The following is a 19250-nucleotide window of genomic DNA, read 5'->3' on the forward strand; positions in this document are numbered from 1 at the left end:
TTTTATTTCTGGTTCTTATGTGCCTGACTCCTTACGTCCTTCACCTTCCCCTCTCCTCTCTCTCTTTTATTTCTGGTTCTTATGTCCCTGACTCCTTACATCCTTCACCTTCCCCTCTCCACTCTCTCTTCTATTTCTGGTTCTTATGTGCCTGACTCCTTACGTCCTTCACCTTCCCCTCTCCCATCTCTCTTTTATTTCTGGTTCTTATGTCCCTGACTCCTTACATCCTTTACCTTCCCCTCTCCCATCTCTCTTTTATTTCTGGTTCTTATGTCCCTGACTCCTTACATCCTTCACCTTCCCCTCTCCTCTTTCACTTTTATTTCTGGTTCATATGTCCCTGACTCCTTACATCCTTCACCTTCCCCTCTCATCTTTCACTTTTATTTCTGGTTCTTATGTCCCTGACTCCTTACATCCTTCATCTTCCCCTCTCCCATCTCTCTTTTATTTATGGTTCTTATGTCCCTGACTCCTTATATCCTTCACCTTCCCCTCTCCTCTCTCTCTTTTATTATCTGGTTCTTATGTCCCTCACTCCTTACATCATTCACCTTCCCCTCTCCTCTCTCTCTTTTATTTCTCGTTCTTATGTCCCTGACTCCTTACGTCCTTCACCTTCCCCTCTCCCATCTCTCTTTTATTTCTGGTTCTTATGTTCCTGACTCCTTACATCCTTCACCTTCCCCTCTCCCATCTCTCTTTTATTTCTGGTTCTTATGTCCGTGACTCCTTACGTCCTTCACCTTCCCCTCTCCCATCTCTCTTTTATTTCTGGTTCTTATGTCCGAGTCTCCTTATGATCTTCACCTTCCCCTCTCCTCTTTCACTTTTATTTCTGGTTCTTATGTCCCTGACTCCTTACATCCTTCACCTTCCCCTCTCCTCTTTCACTTTTATTTTTGCTTCTTATGTCCCTGACTCCTTACATCCTTCACCTTCCCCTCTCCTCTTTCATTTTTATTTCTGCTTCTTATGTCCCTGACTCCTTACATCCTTCACCTTCCCCTCTCCCATCTCTCTTTTATTTCTGGTTCTTATGTTCCTGACTCCTTACATCCTTCACCTTCCCCTCTCCCATCTCTCTTTTATTTCTGGTTCTTATGTCCCTGACTCCTTCCGTCCTTCACCTTCCCCTCTCCCATCTCTCTTTTATTTCTGGTTCTTATGTTCCTGACTCCTTACATCCTTCACCTTCCCCTCTCCCATCTCTCTTTTATTTCTGGTTCTTATGTTCCTGACTCCTTACATCCTTCACCTTCCCCTCTCCCATCTCTCTTTTATTTCTGGTTCTTATGTCCCTGACTCCTTACTTCCTTCACCTTCCCCTCTCCCATCTCTCTTTTATTTCTGGTTCTTATGTCCGAGTCTCCTTACATCCTTCACCTTCCCCTCTCCCATCTCTCTTTTATTTCTGGTTCTTTTGTCCCTGACTCCTTACATCCTTCACCTTCCCCTCTCCCATCTCTCTTTTATTTCTGGTTCTTATGTGCCTGACTCCTTACGTCCTTCACCTTCCCCTCTCCTCTCTCTCTTTTATTTCTGGTTCTTATGTCCCTGACTCCTTACATCCTTCACCTTCCCCTCTCCACTCTCTCTTCTATTTCTGGTTCTTATGTGCCTGACTCCTTACGTCCTTCACCTTCCCCTCTCCCATCTCTCTTTTATTTCTGGTTCTTATGTCCCTGACTCCTTACATCCTTTACCTTCCCCTCTCCCATCTCTCTTTTATTTCTGGTTCTTATGTCCCTGACTCCTTACATCCTTCACCTTCCCCTCTCCTCTTTCACTTTTATTTCTATTTCATATGTCCCTGACTCCTTACATCCTTCACCTTCCCCTCTCATCTTTCACTTTTATTTCTGGTTCTTATGTCCCTGACTCCTTACATCCTTCATCTTCCCCTCTCCCATCTCTCTTTTATTTATGGTTCTTATGTCCCTGACTCCTTATATCCTTCACCTTCCCCTCTCCTCTCTCTCTTTTATTATCTGGTTCTTATGTCCCTCACTCCTTACATCATTCACCTTCCCCTCTCCTCTCTCTCTTTTATTTCTCGTTCTTATGTCCCTGACTCCTTACGTCCTTCACCTTCCCCTCTCCCATCTCTCTTTTATTTCTGGTTCTTATGTTCCTGACTCCTTACATCCTTCACCTTCCCCTCTCCCATCTCTCTTTTATTTCTGGTTCTTATGTCCGTGACTCCTTACGTCCTTCACCTTCCCCTCTCCCATCTCTCTTTTATTTCTGGTTCTTATGTCCGAGTCTCCTTATGATCTTCACCTTCCCCTCTCCTCTTTCACTTTTATTTCTGGTTCTTATGTCCCTGACTCCTTACATCCTTCACCTTCCCCTCTCCTCTTTCACTTTTATTTTTGCTTCTTATGTCCCTGACTCCTTACATCCTTCACCTTCCCCTCTCCTCTTTCATTTTTATTTCTGCTTCTTATGTCCCTGACTCCTTACATCCTTCACCTTCCCCTCTCCCATCTCTCTTTTATTTCTGGTTCTTATGTTCCTGACTCCTTACATCCTTCACCTTCCCCTCTCCCATCTCTCTTTTATTTCTGGTTCTTATGTCCCTGACTCCTTCCGTCCTTCACCTTCCCCTCTCCCATCTCTCTTTTATTTCTGGTTCTTATGTTCCTGACTCCTTACATCCTTCACCTTCCCCTCTCCCATCTCTCTTTTATTTCTGGTTCTTATGTTCCTGACTCCTTACATCCTTCACCTTCCCCTCTCCCATCTCTCTTTTATTTCTGGTTCTTATGTCCCTGACTCCTTACTTCCTTCACCTTCCCCTCTCCCATCTCTCTTTTATTTCTGGTTCTTATGTCCGAGTCTCCTTATGATCTTCACCTTCCCCTCTCCTCTTTCACTTTTATTTCTGGTTCTTATGTTCCTGACTCCTTACATCCTTCACCTTCCCCTCTCCCATCTCTCTTTTATTTCTGGTTCTTATGTTCCTGACTCCTTACGTCCTTCACCTTCCCCTCTCCCATCTCTCTTTTATTTTTGGTTCTTATGTCCGAGTCTCCTTATGATCTTCACCTTCCCCTCTCCTCTTTCACTTTTTTTTCTGGTTCTTATGTCCCTGACTCCTTATGATTTTCACCTTCCCCTCTCCCATCTCTCTTTTATTTCTGGTTCTTATGTCCGAGTCTCCTTATGATCTTCACCTTCCCCTCTCCTCTTTCACTTTTATTTCTGGTTCTTATGTCCCTGACTCCTTACATCCTTCACCTTCCCCTCTCCTCTTTCACTTTTATTTTTGCTTCTTATGTCCCTGACTCCTTACATCCTTCGCCTTCCCCTCTCCTCTTTCACTTTTATTTCTGCTTCTTATGTCCCTGACTCCTTACATCCTTCACCTTCCCCTCTCCCATCTCTCTTTTATTTCTGGTTCTTATGTCCGAGTCTCCTTATGATCTTCACCTTCCCCTCTCCTCTTTCACTTTTATTTCTGGTTCTTATGTCCCTGACTCCTTACATCCTTCACCTTCACCTTCCCCTCTCCTCTTTCACTTTTATTTTTGCTTCTTATGTCCCTGACTCCTTACATCCTTCACCTTCCCCTCTCCTCTTTCACTTTTATTTCTGCTTCTTATGTCCCTGACTCCTTACATCCTTCACCTTCCCCTCTCCCATCTCTCTTTTATTTTTGGTTCTTATGTCCGAGTCTCCTTATGATCTTCACCTTCCCCTCTCCTCTTTCACTTTTTTTTCTGGTTCTTATTTCCCTGACTCCTTATGATTTTCACCTTCCCCTCTCCTCTTTCACTTTTATTTTTGCTTCTTATGTCCCTGACTCCTTACATCCTTCGCCTTCCCCTCTCCTCTTTCACTTTTATTTCTGCTTCTTATGTCCCTGACTCCTTACATCCTTCACCTTCCCCTCTCCCATCTCTCTTTTATTTCTGGTTCTTATGTCCGAGTCTCCTTATGATCTTCACCTTCCCCTCTCCTCTTTCACTTTTATTTCTGGTTCTTATGTCCCTGACTCCTTACATCCTTCACCTTCCCCTCTCCTCTTTCACTTTTATTTCTGCTTCTTATGTCCCTGACTCCTTACATCCTTCACCTTCCCCTCTCCCATCTCTCTTTTATTTCTGGTTCTTATGTTCCTGACTCCTTACGTCCTTCACCTTCCCCTCTCCCATCTCTCTTTTATTTTTGGTTCTTATGTCCGAGTCTCCTTATGATCTTCACCTTCCCCTCTCCTCTTTCACTTTTTTTTCTGGTTCTTATGTCCCTGACTCCTTATGATTTTCACCTTCCCCTCTCCCATCTCTCTTTTATTTCTGGTTCTTATGTCCGAGTCTCCTTATGATCTTCACCTTCCCCTCTCCTCTTTCACTTTTATTTCTGGTTCTTATGTCCCTGACTCCTTACATCCTTCACCTTCCCCTCTCCTCTTTCACTTTTATTTTTGCTTCTTATGTCCCTGACTCCTTACATCCTTCGCCTTCCCCTCTCCTCTTTCACTTTTATTTCTGCTTCTTATGTCCCTGACTCCTTACATCCTTCACCTTCCCCTCTCCCATCTCTCTTTTATTTCTGGTTCTTATGTCCGAGTCTCCTTATGATCTTCACCTTCCCCTCTCCTCTTTCACTTTTATTTCTGGTTCTTATGTCCCTGACTCCTTACATCCTTCACCTTCACCTTCCCCTCTCCTCTTTCACTTTTATTTTTGCTTCTTATGTCCCTGACTCCTTACATCCTTCACCTTCCCCTCTCCTCTTTCACTTTTATTTCTGCTTCTTATGTCCCTGACTCCTTACATCCTTCACCTTCCCCTCTCCCATCTCTCTTTTATTTTTGGTTCTTATGTCCGAGTCTCCTTATGATCTTCACCTTCCCCTCTCCTCTTTCACTTTTTTTTCTGGTTCTTATTTCCCTGACTCCTTATGATTTTCACCTTCCCCTCTCCTCTTTCACTTTTATTTTTGCTTCTTATGTCCCTGACTCCTTACATCCTTCGCCTTCCCCTCTCCTCTTTCACTTTTATTTCTGCTTCTTATGTCCCTGACTCCTTACATCCTTCACCTTCCCCTCTCCCATCTCTCTTTTATTTCTGGTTCTTATGTCCGAGTCTCCTTATGATCTTCACCTTCCCCTCTCCTCTTTCACTTTTATTTCTGGTTCTTATGTCCCTGACTCCTTACATCCTTCACCTTCCCCTCTCCTCTTTCACTTTTATTTCTGCTTCTTATGTCCCTGACTCCTTACATCCTTCACCTTCCCCTCTCCCATCTCTCTTTTATTTCTGGTTCTTATGTTCCTGACTCCTTACGTCCTTCACCTTCCCCTCTCCCATCTCTCTTTTATTTTTGGTTCTTATGTCCGAGTCTCCTTATGATCTTCACCTTCCCCTCTCCTCTTTCACTTTTTTTTCTGGTTCTTATGTCCCTGACTCCTTATGATTTTCACCTTCCCCTCTCCCATCTCTCTTTTATTTCTGGTTCTTATGTCCGAGTCTCCTTATGATCTTCACCTTCCCCTCTCCTCTTTCACTTTTATTTCTGGTTCTTATGTCCCTGACTCCTTACATCCTTCACCTTCCCCTCTCCTCTTTCACTTTTATTTTTGCTTCTTATGTCCCTGACTCCTTACATCCTTCGCCTTCCCCTCTCCTCTTTCACTTTTATTTCTGCTTCTTATGTCCCTGACTCCTTACATCCTTCACCTTCCCCTCTCCCATCTCTCTTTTATTTCTGGTTCTTATGTCCGAGTCTCCTTATGATCTTCACCTTCCCCTCTCCTCTTTCACTTTTATTTCTGGTTCTTATGTCCCTGACTCCTTACATCCTTCACCTTCACCTTCCCCTCTCCTCTTTCACTTTTATTTTTGCTTCTTATGTCCCTGACTCCTTACATCCTTCACCTTCCCCTCTCCTCTTTCACTTTTATTTCTGCTTCTTATGTCCCTGACTCCTTACATCCTTCACCTTCCCCTCTCCCATCTCTCTTTTATTTCTGGTTCTTATGTCCGAGTCTCCTTATGATCTTCACCTTCCCCTCTCCTCTTTCACTTTTATTTCTGGTTCTTATGTTCCTGACTCCTTACATCCTTCACCTTCCCCTCTCCCATCTCTCTTTTATTTCTGGTTCTTATGTTCCTGACTCCTTACGTCCTTCACCTTCCCCTCTCCCATCTCTCTTTTATTTTTGGTTCTTATGTCCGAGTCTCCTTATGATCTTCACCTTCCCCTCTCCTCTTTCACTTTTTTTTCTGGTTCTTATTTCCCTGACTCCTTATGATTTTCACCTTCCCCTCTCCTCTTTCACTTTTATTTTTGCTTCTTATGTCCCTGACTCCTTACATCCTTCGCCTTCCCCTCTCCTCTTTCACTTTTATTTCTGCTTCTTATGTCCCTGACTCCTTACATCCTTCACCTTCCCCTCTCCCATCTCTCTTTTATTTCTGGTTCTTATGTCCGAGTCTCCTTATGATCTTCACCTTCCCCTCTCCTCTTTCACTTTTATTTCTGGTTCTTATGTCCCTGACTCCTTACATCCTTCACCTTCCCCTCTCCTCTTTCACTTTTATTTCTGCTTCTTATGTCCCTGACTCCTTACATCCTTCACCTTCCCCTCTCCCATCTCTCTTTTATTTCTGGTTCTTATGTCCGAGTCTCCTTATTATCTTCACCTTCCCCTCTCCTCTTTCACTTTTATTTCTGGTTCTTATGTTCCTGACTCCTTACATCCTTCACCTTCCCCTCTCCCATCTCTCTTTTATTTCTGGTTCTTATGTTCCTGACTCCTTACGTCCTTCACCTTCCCCTCTCCCATCTCTCTTTTATTTTTGGTTCTTATGTCCGAGTCTCCTTATGATCTTCACCTTCCCCTCTCCTCTTTCACTTTTTTTTCTGGTTCTTATTTCCCTGACTCCTTATGATTTTCACCTTCCCCTCTCCCATCTCTCTTTTATTTCTGGTTCTTATGTCCGAGTCTCCTTATGATCTTCACCTTCCCCTCTCCTCTTTCACTTTTATTTCTGGTTCTTATGTCCCTGACTCCTTACATCCTTCACCTTCCCCTCTCCTCTTTCACTTTTATTTTTGCTTCTTATGTCCCTGACTCCTTACATCCTTCGCCTTCCCCTCTCCTCTTTCACTTTTATTTCTGCTTCTTATGTCCCTGACTCCTTACATCCTTCACCTTCCCCTCTCCCATCTCTCTTTTATTTCTGGTTCTTATGTCCGAGTCTCCTTATGATCTTCACCTTCCCCTCTCCTCTTTCACTTTTATTTCTGGTTCTTATGTCCCTGACTCCTTACATCCTTCACCTTCCCCTCTCCTCTTTCACTTTTATTTTTGCTTCTTATGTCCCTGACTCCTTACATCCTTCACCTTCCCCTCTCCTCTTTCATTTTTATTTCTGCTTCTTATGTCCCTGACTCCTTACATCCTTCACCTTCCCCTCTCCCATCTCTCTTTTATTTCTGGTTCTTATGTCCGAGTCTCCTTATGATCTTCACCTTCCCCTCTCCCATCTCTCTTTTATTTCTGGTTCTTATGTTCCTGACTCCTTACATCCTTCACCTTCCCCTCTCCCATCTCTCTTTTATTTCTGGTTCTTATGTTCCTGACTCCTTACATCCTTCACCTTCCCCTCTCCCATCTCTCTTTTATTTCTGGTTCTTATGTCCCTGACTCCTTACATCTTTTACCTTCCCTTCTCCCATCTCTCTTTTATTTCTGGTTCTTATGTCCCTGACTCCTTACATCCTTCACCTTCCCCTCTCCCATCTCTCTTTTATTTCTGGTCCTTATGTCCGAGTCTCCTTATGATCTTCACCTTCCCCTCTCCTCTTTCACTTTTATTTCTGGTTCTTATGTCCCTGACTCCTTATGATCTTCACCTTCCCCTCTCCCATCTCTCTTTTATTTCTGGTTCTTATGTTCCTGACTCCTTACATCCTTCACCTTCCCCTCTCCCATCTCTCTTTTATTTCTGGTTCTTATGTCCCTGACTCCTTACATCCTTTACCTTCCCCTCTCCTCTTTCACTTTTATTTCTGGTTCATATGTCCCTGACTCCTTACATCCTTCACCTTCCCCTCTCATCTTTCACTTTTATTTCTGGTTCTTATGTCCCTGACTCCTTACATCCTTCACCTTCCCCTCTCCCATCTCTCTTTTATTTATGGTTCTTATGTCCCTGACTCCTTATATCCTTCACCTTTCCCTCTCCTCTCTCTCTTTTATTATCTGGTTCTTATGTCCCTCACTCCTTACATCATTCACCTACCCTCTCCTCTCTCTCTTTTATTTCTCGTTCTTATGTCCCTGACTCCTTACGTCCTTCACCTTCCCCTCTCCCATCTCTCTTTTATTTCTGGTTCTTATGTCCCTGACTCCTTACATCCTTCACCTTCCCCTCTCCCATCTCTCTTTTATTTCTGGTTCTTATGTCCCTGACTCCTTACATCCTTCACCTTCCCCTCTCCTCTCTCTCTTTTATTTCTGGTTCTTATGTCCCTGACTCCTTACATCCTTCACCTTCCCCGCTCCCATCTCTCTTTTATTTCTGGTTCTTATGTCCCTGACTCCTTACATCCTTCACCTTCCCCTCTCCTCTCTCTCTTTTATTTCTGGTTCTTATGTCCCTGACTCCTTACATCCTTCACCTTCCCCTCTCCCCCTATATCCTGTTTTTCTTCTCTCATTCCCTTTCCCTCAGTATTAGTGGATCAGTTGTCTTGTATTATAAGGCAATACTTTTTCATCCTCTGCTCTTCATCTATCTTCCTCTTCCTCCTCCTCTTCCTCCTCTTCACCACCCTTCTGAGTGAGAGATGAATACTCCTCTCCACTCGTTTTTACATCCCCATGTCTTGTTCAGTCTCGGCCTCTTTAGGGGGCAAATCATGCAGATATGAGAGTAGGTTTTGTATTTGAGTAGGTGTGTGTGAGTGAACCAGCTGTATGTGTACCAGTGTGTGTATGTGTGTACCGGTGTGTGTGTGTGTACCGGTGTGTGTGTGTGTACCGGTGTGTGGGTGTGTACCGGTGTCTATCTGTACTGGTGTGTGTGTGTGTGTGTGTGTACCTGTGTGTGTACCGGTGTGTGTATCTGTACCGGTGTGTGTCTATCTGTACCGGTGTGTGTGTGTGTGTACCTGTGTGTGTACCGGTGTGTTTATCTGTACCGGTGTGTGTGTATCTGTACCGGTGTGTGTGTGTGTGTGTACCTGTGTGTGTATCTGTACCGGTGTATGTGTGTGTGTACCTGTGTGTGTACCGGTGTGTGTATCTGTACCGGTGTGTGTGTATCTGTACCAGTGTGTGTGTGTGTGTGTTTGTGTGTGAGTGTGTGTGTGTGTGTGTGCTTGGGCTTTTACGAGGGATCCCTGTGCTTGGCTCCAAATCCTGAGCAGTCTGTGTGTGGGTGTTGTGAATACCAATACTGCTGCTATTAGATGCTGGAGAGAGGAGAGGATGAGTGTGTTAGATGCTGGATAGAGGAGAGTATGAGTGTGTTAGATGCTGGAGAGAGGAGAGGATGAGTGTGTTAGATGCTGGAGAGAGGAGAGGATGAGTGTGTGGATGTATAACGGTGAGACTGACCATCTAAAGTATCTGTGTGTCTGTATGTGTCTGTGTCATTCATCATACATGTATTTATGCTGTTCAGAGTCAATGAGAGAGTCAGGACACTGATCTATACTGTGTGGGAGTGTAGAGACCATCTAAAGTATCTGTGTTGATAGAGATGTGTCTGTGTCATTCATCATACATGTGGCAGTTTCATTATAATTGATGGATAAAGCCCATATCATATACTGTGTTGTGTTCCTATGTGTATTTCTGCTGTTCAGTGTCAATGAGAGAGTCAGGACACTGATCTATACTGTGTGGGAGTGTAGAGACCTGCTTAGCTCTTATTCTATCACTAACGCTACTGCTTACACTGTGTGTGTGGGAGAGACTGGCCACGGCTACTCTATTCCTGTCTATTCATATCTATTGTTCTACAGTGGGGCAAAAACGTATTTAGTCAGCCACCAATTGTGCAAGTTCTCCCACTTAAAAAGATGAGAGAGGCCTGTAATTTTCATCATAGGTACACTTCAACTATGACAGACAAAATGAGAAAACAAAATCCAGAAAACCACATTGCAGGATTTTTAATGAATTTATTTGCAAATTATGGTGGAAAATAAGTATTTGGTCACCTACAAACAAGCAAGATTTCTGGCTCTCACAGACCTGTAACTTCTTCTTTAAGAGGCTCCTCTGTCCTCCACTCGTTACCTGTATTAACTTCTTGCGACGAGCAAACCCGTATCCGGGAGCGTAATCATAGCCTCAAATGCATTAGCATAACGCAACGGACATAAATACCCCTAGAATTTTTTTCCTATTCATGAAAATCGCATATAAAATGAAATAAATATATTCAAACACAAGCTTATCCTTTTGTTAACAACACTGTCATCTCAGATTTTCTAAATATGCGTTACAGCCAACGCTAGACAAGCATTTGTGTAAGTTTATCATGGCATAATGCTATGCTAGGCTCTGCTGGCAGCAGGCAACATTTTCACAAAGATAAGAAAAGCAACCAAATTAAATCATTTACCTTTGAAGAACTTTGGATGCTTTCACTCAGGAGACTCTCAGTTAGATAGCAAATGTTCCTTTTTTCCAAAAATATTATTTTTGTAGGCAAAAAAGCTCCCGTTTCTTCACCATGCTTGGCTGAGAAATCGACCGAAAAATGCTACAACTTCCTGGTTGTTTTTTTATCTGGGTTTCGCCTGTAACATCAGTTCTGTGGCACTCACAGACAAAGTCTTTGCAGTTTTGGAAACGTCAGAGTGTCTTCTTTCCAAAGCTGTCAATTATATGCATAGTCGAGCATCTTTTCGTGACAAAATATCTTGTTTAAAACATGAACGTTTTTCATCCAAAAATTAAAATAGCACCCCCTAAATCCAACTGGTTAATGGCACCTGTTTGAACTTGTTATCAGTATAAAAGACACCTGTCCACAACCTCAAACAGTCACACTCCAAACTCCACTATGGCCAAGACCAAAGAGCTGTCAAAGGACACCAGAAACAAAATTGTAGACCTGCACCAGGCTGGGAAGACTGAATCTGCAATAGGTAAGCAGCTTGGTTTGAAGAAATCAACTGTGGGAGCAATTATTAGGAAATGGAAGACATACAAGACCACTGATAATCTCCCTCGATCTGGGGCTCCATGCAAGATCTCACCCCGTGGGGTCTAAATGATCACAAGAACGGTGAGCAAAAATCCCAGAACCACACCGGGGGTCGTAGTGAATGACCTGCAGAGAGCTGGGACCAAAGAAACAAAGCCTACCATCAGTAACACACTACGCCGCCAGGGACTCAAATCCTGCAGTGCTAGACGTGTCCCCCTGCTTAAGCCAGGACATGTCCAGACCCGTCTGAAGTTTGAGTGAAAACTCAACTCATCGTGTTTGGAGGACAAAGAATGCTGAGTTGCATCCAAAGAACACCATACCTACTGTGAAGCATGGGGGTGGAAACATCATGCTTTGGGGCTGTTTTTCTGTAAAGGGACCAGGACGACTGATCCGTGTAAAGGAAAGAATGAATGGGGCCATGTATCGTGAGATTTTGAGTGAAAACCTCCTCCATCAGCAAGGGCATTGAAGATGAAACGTGGCTCGGTCTTCCAGCATGACAATGATCCCAAACACATCGCCCGGGCAATGAAGGAGTGGCTTCGTAAGAAGTATTTCAAGGTTCTGGAGTGGCCTAGCCAGTCTCCAGATCTCAACCCCATAGAAAATCTTTGGAGGGTGTTGAAAGTCTGTGTTGCCCAGCAACAGCCCCAAAACATCACTGCTCTAGAGGAGATCTGCATGGAGGAATGGGCCAAAATAACAGCAACAGTGTGTGAAAACCTTGTGAAGACTTACAGAAAACGTTCGACCTCTGTCATTGCCAACAAAGGGTATATAACAAAGTATTGAGATAAACTTTTGTTATTGACCAAATGGTTATTTTCCACCATCATTTGCATATACATTCATTAAAAATCCTACAATGTGATTTTCTGGATTTTTTTTTCTAATTTTGTCTGTCATAGTTGAACTGTACCTATGATGAAAAAAACAGGCCTCTCTCATCTTTTTAGGTGGGAGAACTTGCACAACTGGTGGCTGACTAAATACTTTTTTGCCCCTCTGTATATTGTTCTCTATTCCTCTCTATTCCTCTTTATTGTTCTCTATACCTCTCTATTCATATATATTGTTCTCTTTTCCTCTCTATTCATATCTATTGTTCTCTATTGTTCTCTATTCATATATATTGCTCTCTATTTTTCTCTATTCCTCTCTATTCATATCTATTGTTCTCTATTCCTCTCTATTCATATCTATTGTTCTCTATTCATCTTTATTGTTCTCTATTCCTCTCTATTCATGTCTATTGTTCTCTATTCATCTCTATTGTTCTCTATTGTTCTCTATCCCTCTCTAATTGTTCTATATTCCTCTCTATTCCTCTCTATTGTTCTCTATTCCTCTCTATTCATATATATTGCTCTCGGTTGTTCTCTATTCCTCTCTATTCATAAATATTGTTCTCTATCAACTATATTCCTCTCTATTGTTCTCTATTCCTCTTTATTGTTTTCTATTGTTCTCTATTCATATCTAATGTTCTCTATTATTCTCTATCAACTATATTCCTCTCTATTGTTCTCTATTCCTCTCTATTGTTTTCTATTGTTCTCTATTCATATCTAATGTTCTCTGTTGTTCTCTTTTCCTCTCTTCATATCTATTGTTCTCTATTGTTCTCTATCAACTATATTAATCTTATTGTTCTCTATTCCTCTCTATTCATATCTATTGTTCCCTATTCCTCTCTATTGTTTTCTATTCCTCTTTATTCAGATATATTGTTCTCTATTGTTCTCTATTGTTCTCTATCAACTCTATTCCTATCCATTCATATTTATTGTTCTCTATTCCTCTCTTTTCATATTTTTTGTTCTCTATTGTTCTCTATCAATTATATTCCCCTCTATTGTTCTCTATTCCTCGCTATTCATATCTATTGTTCTATATTCCTCTCTATTCATATCTATTGTTCTATATTCCTCTCTATTCATATCTATTGTTCTCTATCAACTCTATTCCTCTTTGTTGTTCTCATCTATCAACTCTATTAATCTCTATCTCTATTGTTCTCTATTCCTCTCTATTGTTCTATATTTTCTCTAGTGTCCTCTATTCCTCTCCATAACGCTCTATTCCTCTCTATTATTCTTTATTCCTCTCTATTGTTCTCTATCAACTCTATTGTAACTGTCACCATTGCGTTCAATGCTCCTGCGGTTCTGTATTTGTGGTTGATATGAGGGTATATCCTGTTAAACACTGACCCGCTCTGGTGCCATTTTCTAAACAACACATACTATTGTATATATACCCTCATAAAGTACATTTTGGTTTCAAAACTATAAGTCATACAAACACATGCTTAGTACTGTTTGAAAGGTAAGAAATGTGGGATTCTGATTAATGTGTCGGAAACAATGTGACGACTACAGGGTCCAAGATACAGCAGGCCAAAAAACCCTGAAATGTACCGGTGTAACGAGCGTGTTGAGAGTCAGGAAGTAAGTTCAGGGAGTGAGTGTTTTAATAAATAAAAGAAACAATGAACACAAAACACAAACAACGCACCGACATGAAAACAGAGTCAACAACACCTGAGGAAAGAACCAAGAGGAATGACAGATAGAGGGAAGATAATCAAGGAGGTGATGGAGTCCAGGTGAGTGTCATGAGGCGCTGGTGTGCGTGACGATGGTGACAGGTGTGTGGGATAATCAGCAGCCTGGTGACCTAGAGGCTGGAGAGGGAGCATACGTGACAACTGGGGGATTCCGGTGTTCCTATGTTAAACAGTGTTGTTATATTTCAGTCTTCTGTAATGTGTATAAAATGTAATATTGGGATGAAAACTCAAAATGGAATACATTTCAGCTCTATATCTGACATTCTTTAAACTTTGTTGAAGCTCATAGCCATGAGTGTGTGAGGTGTATATTTTTGTTTCAAAGTAGATTTGTTTAAGACCACCAAGAAACACTGTGTGACCCGGATTTACCCCACTGCAGTAAAAGGTTAAGGGAGGGAGCTAGGTCAATGTGTGGAGGATGCAAACAAGATCATGTGGATGGAGAAGGAAATGCTTCGCTTTACAACGACCATCGGTGTGTACCCTCCCCATGCATACTAAATGTTTACACTTTTGGTGGAGATTCTTATGACATTGGCAGAAGTAAGATTTAAGTTTGATTTCCAAAAAGACAAGCGCTGTTGCTTTCAAATGATATGTCACTTTCTATTTTCTGATGACATTGGGGGGAGGGGTGGATGGGGTGGGGGTTGGATGGGGAGGGGTGGATGGGGTGGGGGTTGCAGGGTTGTTATAATGAATGTTTCTCCAGTGCAGTTAAAAATAATTCTGTGTCACTTCCCGAGAGAGAGAGAGAGAGAGAGAGAGAGAGAGAGAGAGAGAGAGGGAGAGAGAGAGAGAGAGAGAGAGAGAGAGAGAGAGGGGGGAGAGAGAGAGAGGGGGAGAGAGAGAGAGAGAGAGAGAGAGGGGAGAGAGAGAGAGGGGGAGAGAGAGAGAGAGAGAGAGAGGGATGATGGGTAATGTTGATGGAGCACAGTTGCTGTGTGTGGGAGTGTATACACACATTACCCACATGCATTACTCCCACTCATATGCATATGCCCCTACATACAATTGATTTTGCATACACACACACACACACACACACGGAGTGAAGAGAATGTGGTTTCATGAGGACAATCTTTGTCATTACCTCTCAGAGATTCCTCAGGGGACTACATTGTTATTTTCTCCCAGCCACCATCTAATAAACTAGAGCGGGGAGAAGACACACATTCCACACATTCCACACACACACACACACACACACACACACACACACACACACACACACACACACACACACACACACACACACACACACACACACACACACACACACACACACACACACACACACACACACACACATATATATATTTTACAGAACTGTGATCAAATCAAACTAGTGCTTGCAAGGACCCTCCTACACACAGTGAAGTCTCTGCTGTAAAAATGACATGGACCTACCTAGCATGTCTAACATATCATGTATTGCAAACCCACTATCACTGACAATCACAGTCTGCCAGTCTAGGTTCCTCTCTGAAGCTATTCACACACACCACACATACTGACACTCTCTGAGACACGTCCGCTGTCTGAGAAGTACACACTTATACAGTACCAGGCAAAAGTTTGGACACACCTACTCATTCAAGGGTTTTTCTTAAATTGTACTATTTTCTACATTGTAGAGTAATAGTGAAGACATCAAAACTATGAAATAACACATATAGAATCCTTGCAAGCACTAGTTTGATTTGATCACAGTTCTGTAAAAGAGAGAGAGAGAGCGGAGTGTAGAGGAGATGAGGAATGAGAGAGAGGAATGCAGAGGAGATGAGGAATGAGAGAGAGGAATACAGAGGAGATGAGGAATGAGAGAGCGGAATGCAGAGGAGATGAGGAATGAGAGAGGGGAGTGCAGAGGAGATGAGGAATGAGAGAGGGGAGTGCAGAGGAGATGAGGAATGAGAGAGAGGAGTGCAGAGGAGATGAGGAATGAGAGAGAGGAATGCAGAGGAAATGAGGAATGAGAGAGAGGAGTGCAGAGGAGATGAGGAATGAGAGGAGTGCAGAGGAGATGAGGAATGAGAGAGGAATGCAGAGGAGATGAGGAATGAGAGAGAGGAATGCAGAGGAGATGAGGAATGAGAGAGAGGAGTGCAGAGGAGATGAGGAATGAGAGAGAGGAATGCAGAGAAGATGAGGAATGAGAGAGGGGAGTGCAAAGGAGATGAGGAATGAGAGAGGGGAGTGCAGAGGAGATGAGGAATGGGAGAGAGGAGTGCAGAGGAGATGAGGAATGAGAGAGAGAATGAAACAGAGAAGAGAGTAAGAGGGAAGAAAAAGAGAGAACTTGAGAGAAGTAGAGATAGGGTTGAGAGATAATGAATGAAATGGATAAGGAGAGATAATGAATGAAGAGAGGTGATGAAGGAGAGAAGTAGAGATAGGGTTGAGAGATAATGAATGAAAGCGATGAGGAGAGATAATAAATGAAGAGAGATGATGAAAGAGAGAAGTAGAGATAGGGTTGGGAGATGATGAATGAAAGGGACAAGGAGATATAATGAATGAAGAGACATGATGAAGGAGAGAAGTAGAGATAGGGTTGAGAGATAATGAATGAAAGGGATGAGGAGATATAATGAATAAAGAGACATGATGAAAGAGAGAAGTAGAGATATGGTTGAGAGATAATGAATGAATGGGATGAGGAGATATAATGAATAAAGAGACATGATGAAGGAGAGAAGTAGAGATAGGGTTGGGAGATGATGAAGGAGAGTAGTATTGCTACGTTGAATGGAGTGCCGCTGTGAAATGATTGGCTCTTATCTGATCTCTCCAATACAACAGCTGACACCACCCACTATACTCTGTCACTGAGAGAGAGAGAGAGAGAGAGAGGGAGAGAGAGAGAGAGAGAGAGAGAGAGAGAGACAGAGAGAGAGAGAGAGAGAGAGAGACATTCCCCACAGCCTCTCACACCACCATTACAGACCTCCGCTGCAACCCTCAATATGGGTGAGGGATGGGAACACCATGCCTGTGTGTGTGAGTGACATTCTTACAGCAGCGTATTAAGGCTTATCCTGGTCACCCAGGGCTGTGCAGGGTAACTCCCCATACCCTAGAGATCTCCCCCTGTGTCCTGCCAGCATCACAGTCCCCTGCAGCCTTCAATTTCAATACATCAGCATATCAAAACCCAGCTCTGGTGTTTCATTCATTCACACCGAGGCCACGCCTGCTACAGGGGCTAGCTTCTCCATCGCCCCTGGCTTTATACACAGCTATTCAACACAGAGTCAATGCTATCTCAAAGCATGCAGTGAGTGCTAAGGGCAGAGACAGTCAATATGACCAGAAAATGTACATAGAAACTGTAGAAATTGCCTGTCCTATAGAAGTCCCTGGTCAGGTCAGTGAGCCGTGTCAAGGCAGTGTTACTACCAGGAAGGGTGAGGAAGGGAGGGAGAGCAGGGCAGAGAGTATATTGGGTGACTGTAGGATCCTGCTTTGTCATCTGGAAGACAAGAGAGGATAGTTTGCTCTGCTGCGCATCTCGGCTTGTCCGTGAAGGCTGTCACGAGCGTGCGCACACACACACACACACACACACACACACACACACACACACACACAGTGCGTATTGACAGAGAGCTGACGGGCCATCAGAGTACTGGGTTTGTCCTTTCTAATTAGAGAGAAAGCGAGAGATGCTGTTTTTCTTCATCCTCTCCTGTTACTGGGGTGAAGGCTGTCTGAGGGTATCGACAGACGGCTGATGGGACACACACACACACACATTCACACTCACACACTAACACACTTGTCGGGGAGTCAGGGCTGAGTTTGATTTCATTAGATGTGGAGTTTGTCCATTGGGCTGTGAATGATGAACAGATATTCAGCCACAACATCTCTCATCAGATACCTGATGGCCAGAGTAGATCACTTTCATATGTAGCTATGCAAGTCAACACCTGATGGCCAGAGTAGATCACTTTCATATGTAGCTTTACAAGTCAACACCTGATGGCCAGAGTAGATCACTTTCATATGTAGCTTTACAAGTCAACACCTGATGACCAGAGTAGATCACTTTCATATGTAGCTTTACAAGTCAACACCTGATGGCCAGAGTAGATCACTTTCATACCTTAAGGGAACATTTTGAGATTTTCCATATGGTTAGTGAGAAAGTCCACATTGCAAATTACGGTCCCTTACTAGACGTCCGACAACTTTTTTTAAATTCGCGGACGGCGTCGGGTCGACGGCATCTTCCAGGAGGTCATCAAACGAACTCTCTCAGACATTCGGTGTCCGTTTAATAAAATGTCAAAATTTTGGTCATTTTTCTGCTCTCCCGGTAAATCCCACAAGAGGGCGAATGAAATCATATTGCAAATGTACAAAACATCACCAATCACAACATTGCCTTATCTTCTAAATGGAAAAGATTTTGAAGACGAAACTTGGTGAGCATAAGTTTGGCATAATGGGCAGCTGGCCCCGAACAAGATGGCGTCTCTGGCCTCAACGGTTTTTGAGTTATGGTAATTTTTCTGGGATTAAAGGTCAAAAATGAAAATAGAGCAATAATTTTTGCGCTTCACGTCAGAGGAAATGAACCTCTGGTGTCAATAAAAAAAGAACCAGTCATTTATCTATCGTCATTTAAGACAAATCGCACAATGTCAAATTGATGATGTTCAAAAATATATATATTTTTTAGTTACAGATCCAGTTGCAGCATGTTCATTTGAATCTTTTTAAAGTGTGCTTCGGAGCTCTGCAAGATTTCTGGGATTTTCTGGGATTTTCTGAAATAACACACACTCACTAAACCCTCCGTAAATAAGTCAGTTCTTAACGTAAAGACTTATAACTCAAAATTCTATAAGTGCCTACCCCAAGGAGGATATGTGTTCACTTTCAGCTTCCTGTGTAAACCGGAAGTGCCTTAAAATGTTGTCATAGGTGCTATTTTGAAGGGTTAAAAAGGTCTGATCTTTTCAAAACTTCATATGTGTTATTAGGCAACCCTTATGAACTGTAAATCAGTAATTTCTCCCAACAGATGTCAAAGAAAAGCTCACACACACACACACACACACACACACACACACACACACACACACACACACACACACACACACACACACACACACACACACACACACACACACACACACACACACACACACACACACACACAGCAAGGATGGAGTGACAAAGTGCGGTGCTTACAGACACCCAGATCCTGCAATGGCATTACCATAATCTCTAGGTTGTGCCGAGTTCAACGAGATGCCCCACTTGACTGTAGCTCGCTCGGTCTAAGCGCAGCGACCATGAGAAAAAGTAGGCGCATAATGAAGCCTGGCCCTAGTTTTCATTTGTTTTTGGGTGACAGTGGGAGAACCTTTAGGGTGAGAAGCACAATTTTACCTCAGGAACGTTCCTGAGGTCCTCCTGATCTGTGCAAGCCTAACCTTGACTGTGTGGCATTAACCCTTAACAGTTAA

At 42.9% G+C, this 19250-nt stretch overlaps 1 protein-coding gene and 2 long non-coding RNA genes across 3 annotated transcripts in view; 1 reads left to right on the plus strand and 2 right to left on the minus strand.

Moving 5' to 3' along the window:
- The window catches only part of LOC110512627 (ephrin-A3-like), a 151348-nt gene that overhangs the window by 23728 nt on the left and 108370 nt on the right, over positions 1-19250 (plus strand). The gene's annotated exons all lie outside the window — the stretch shown is intronic.
- LOC118937856 lies at positions 3676-4413 on the minus strand. The gene is made up of 3 exons (XR_005035273.1): positions 4277-4413; positions 3893-4084; positions 3676-3700 (listed from the first exon to the last, which is right to left on the minus strand). It is a non-coding gene; the product is annotated as an uncharacterized LOC118937856 (long non-coding RNA).
- Positions 4834-5571, minus strand: LOC118937862. Its single transcript, XR_005035274.1, has 3 exons — positions 5435-5571; positions 5051-5242; positions 4834-4858 (listed from the first exon to the last, which is right to left on the minus strand). It is a non-coding gene; the product is annotated as an uncharacterized LOC118937862 (long non-coding RNA).

This window comes from Oncorhynchus mykiss, chromosome 2 (genome assembly GCF_013265735.2).
Source record: "Oncorhynchus mykiss isolate Arlee chromosome 2, USDA_OmykA_1.1, whole genome shotgun sequence".
Taxonomy (NCBI): domain Eukaryota; kingdom Metazoa; phylum Chordata; class Actinopteri; order Salmoniformes; family Salmonidae; genus Oncorhynchus; species Oncorhynchus mykiss.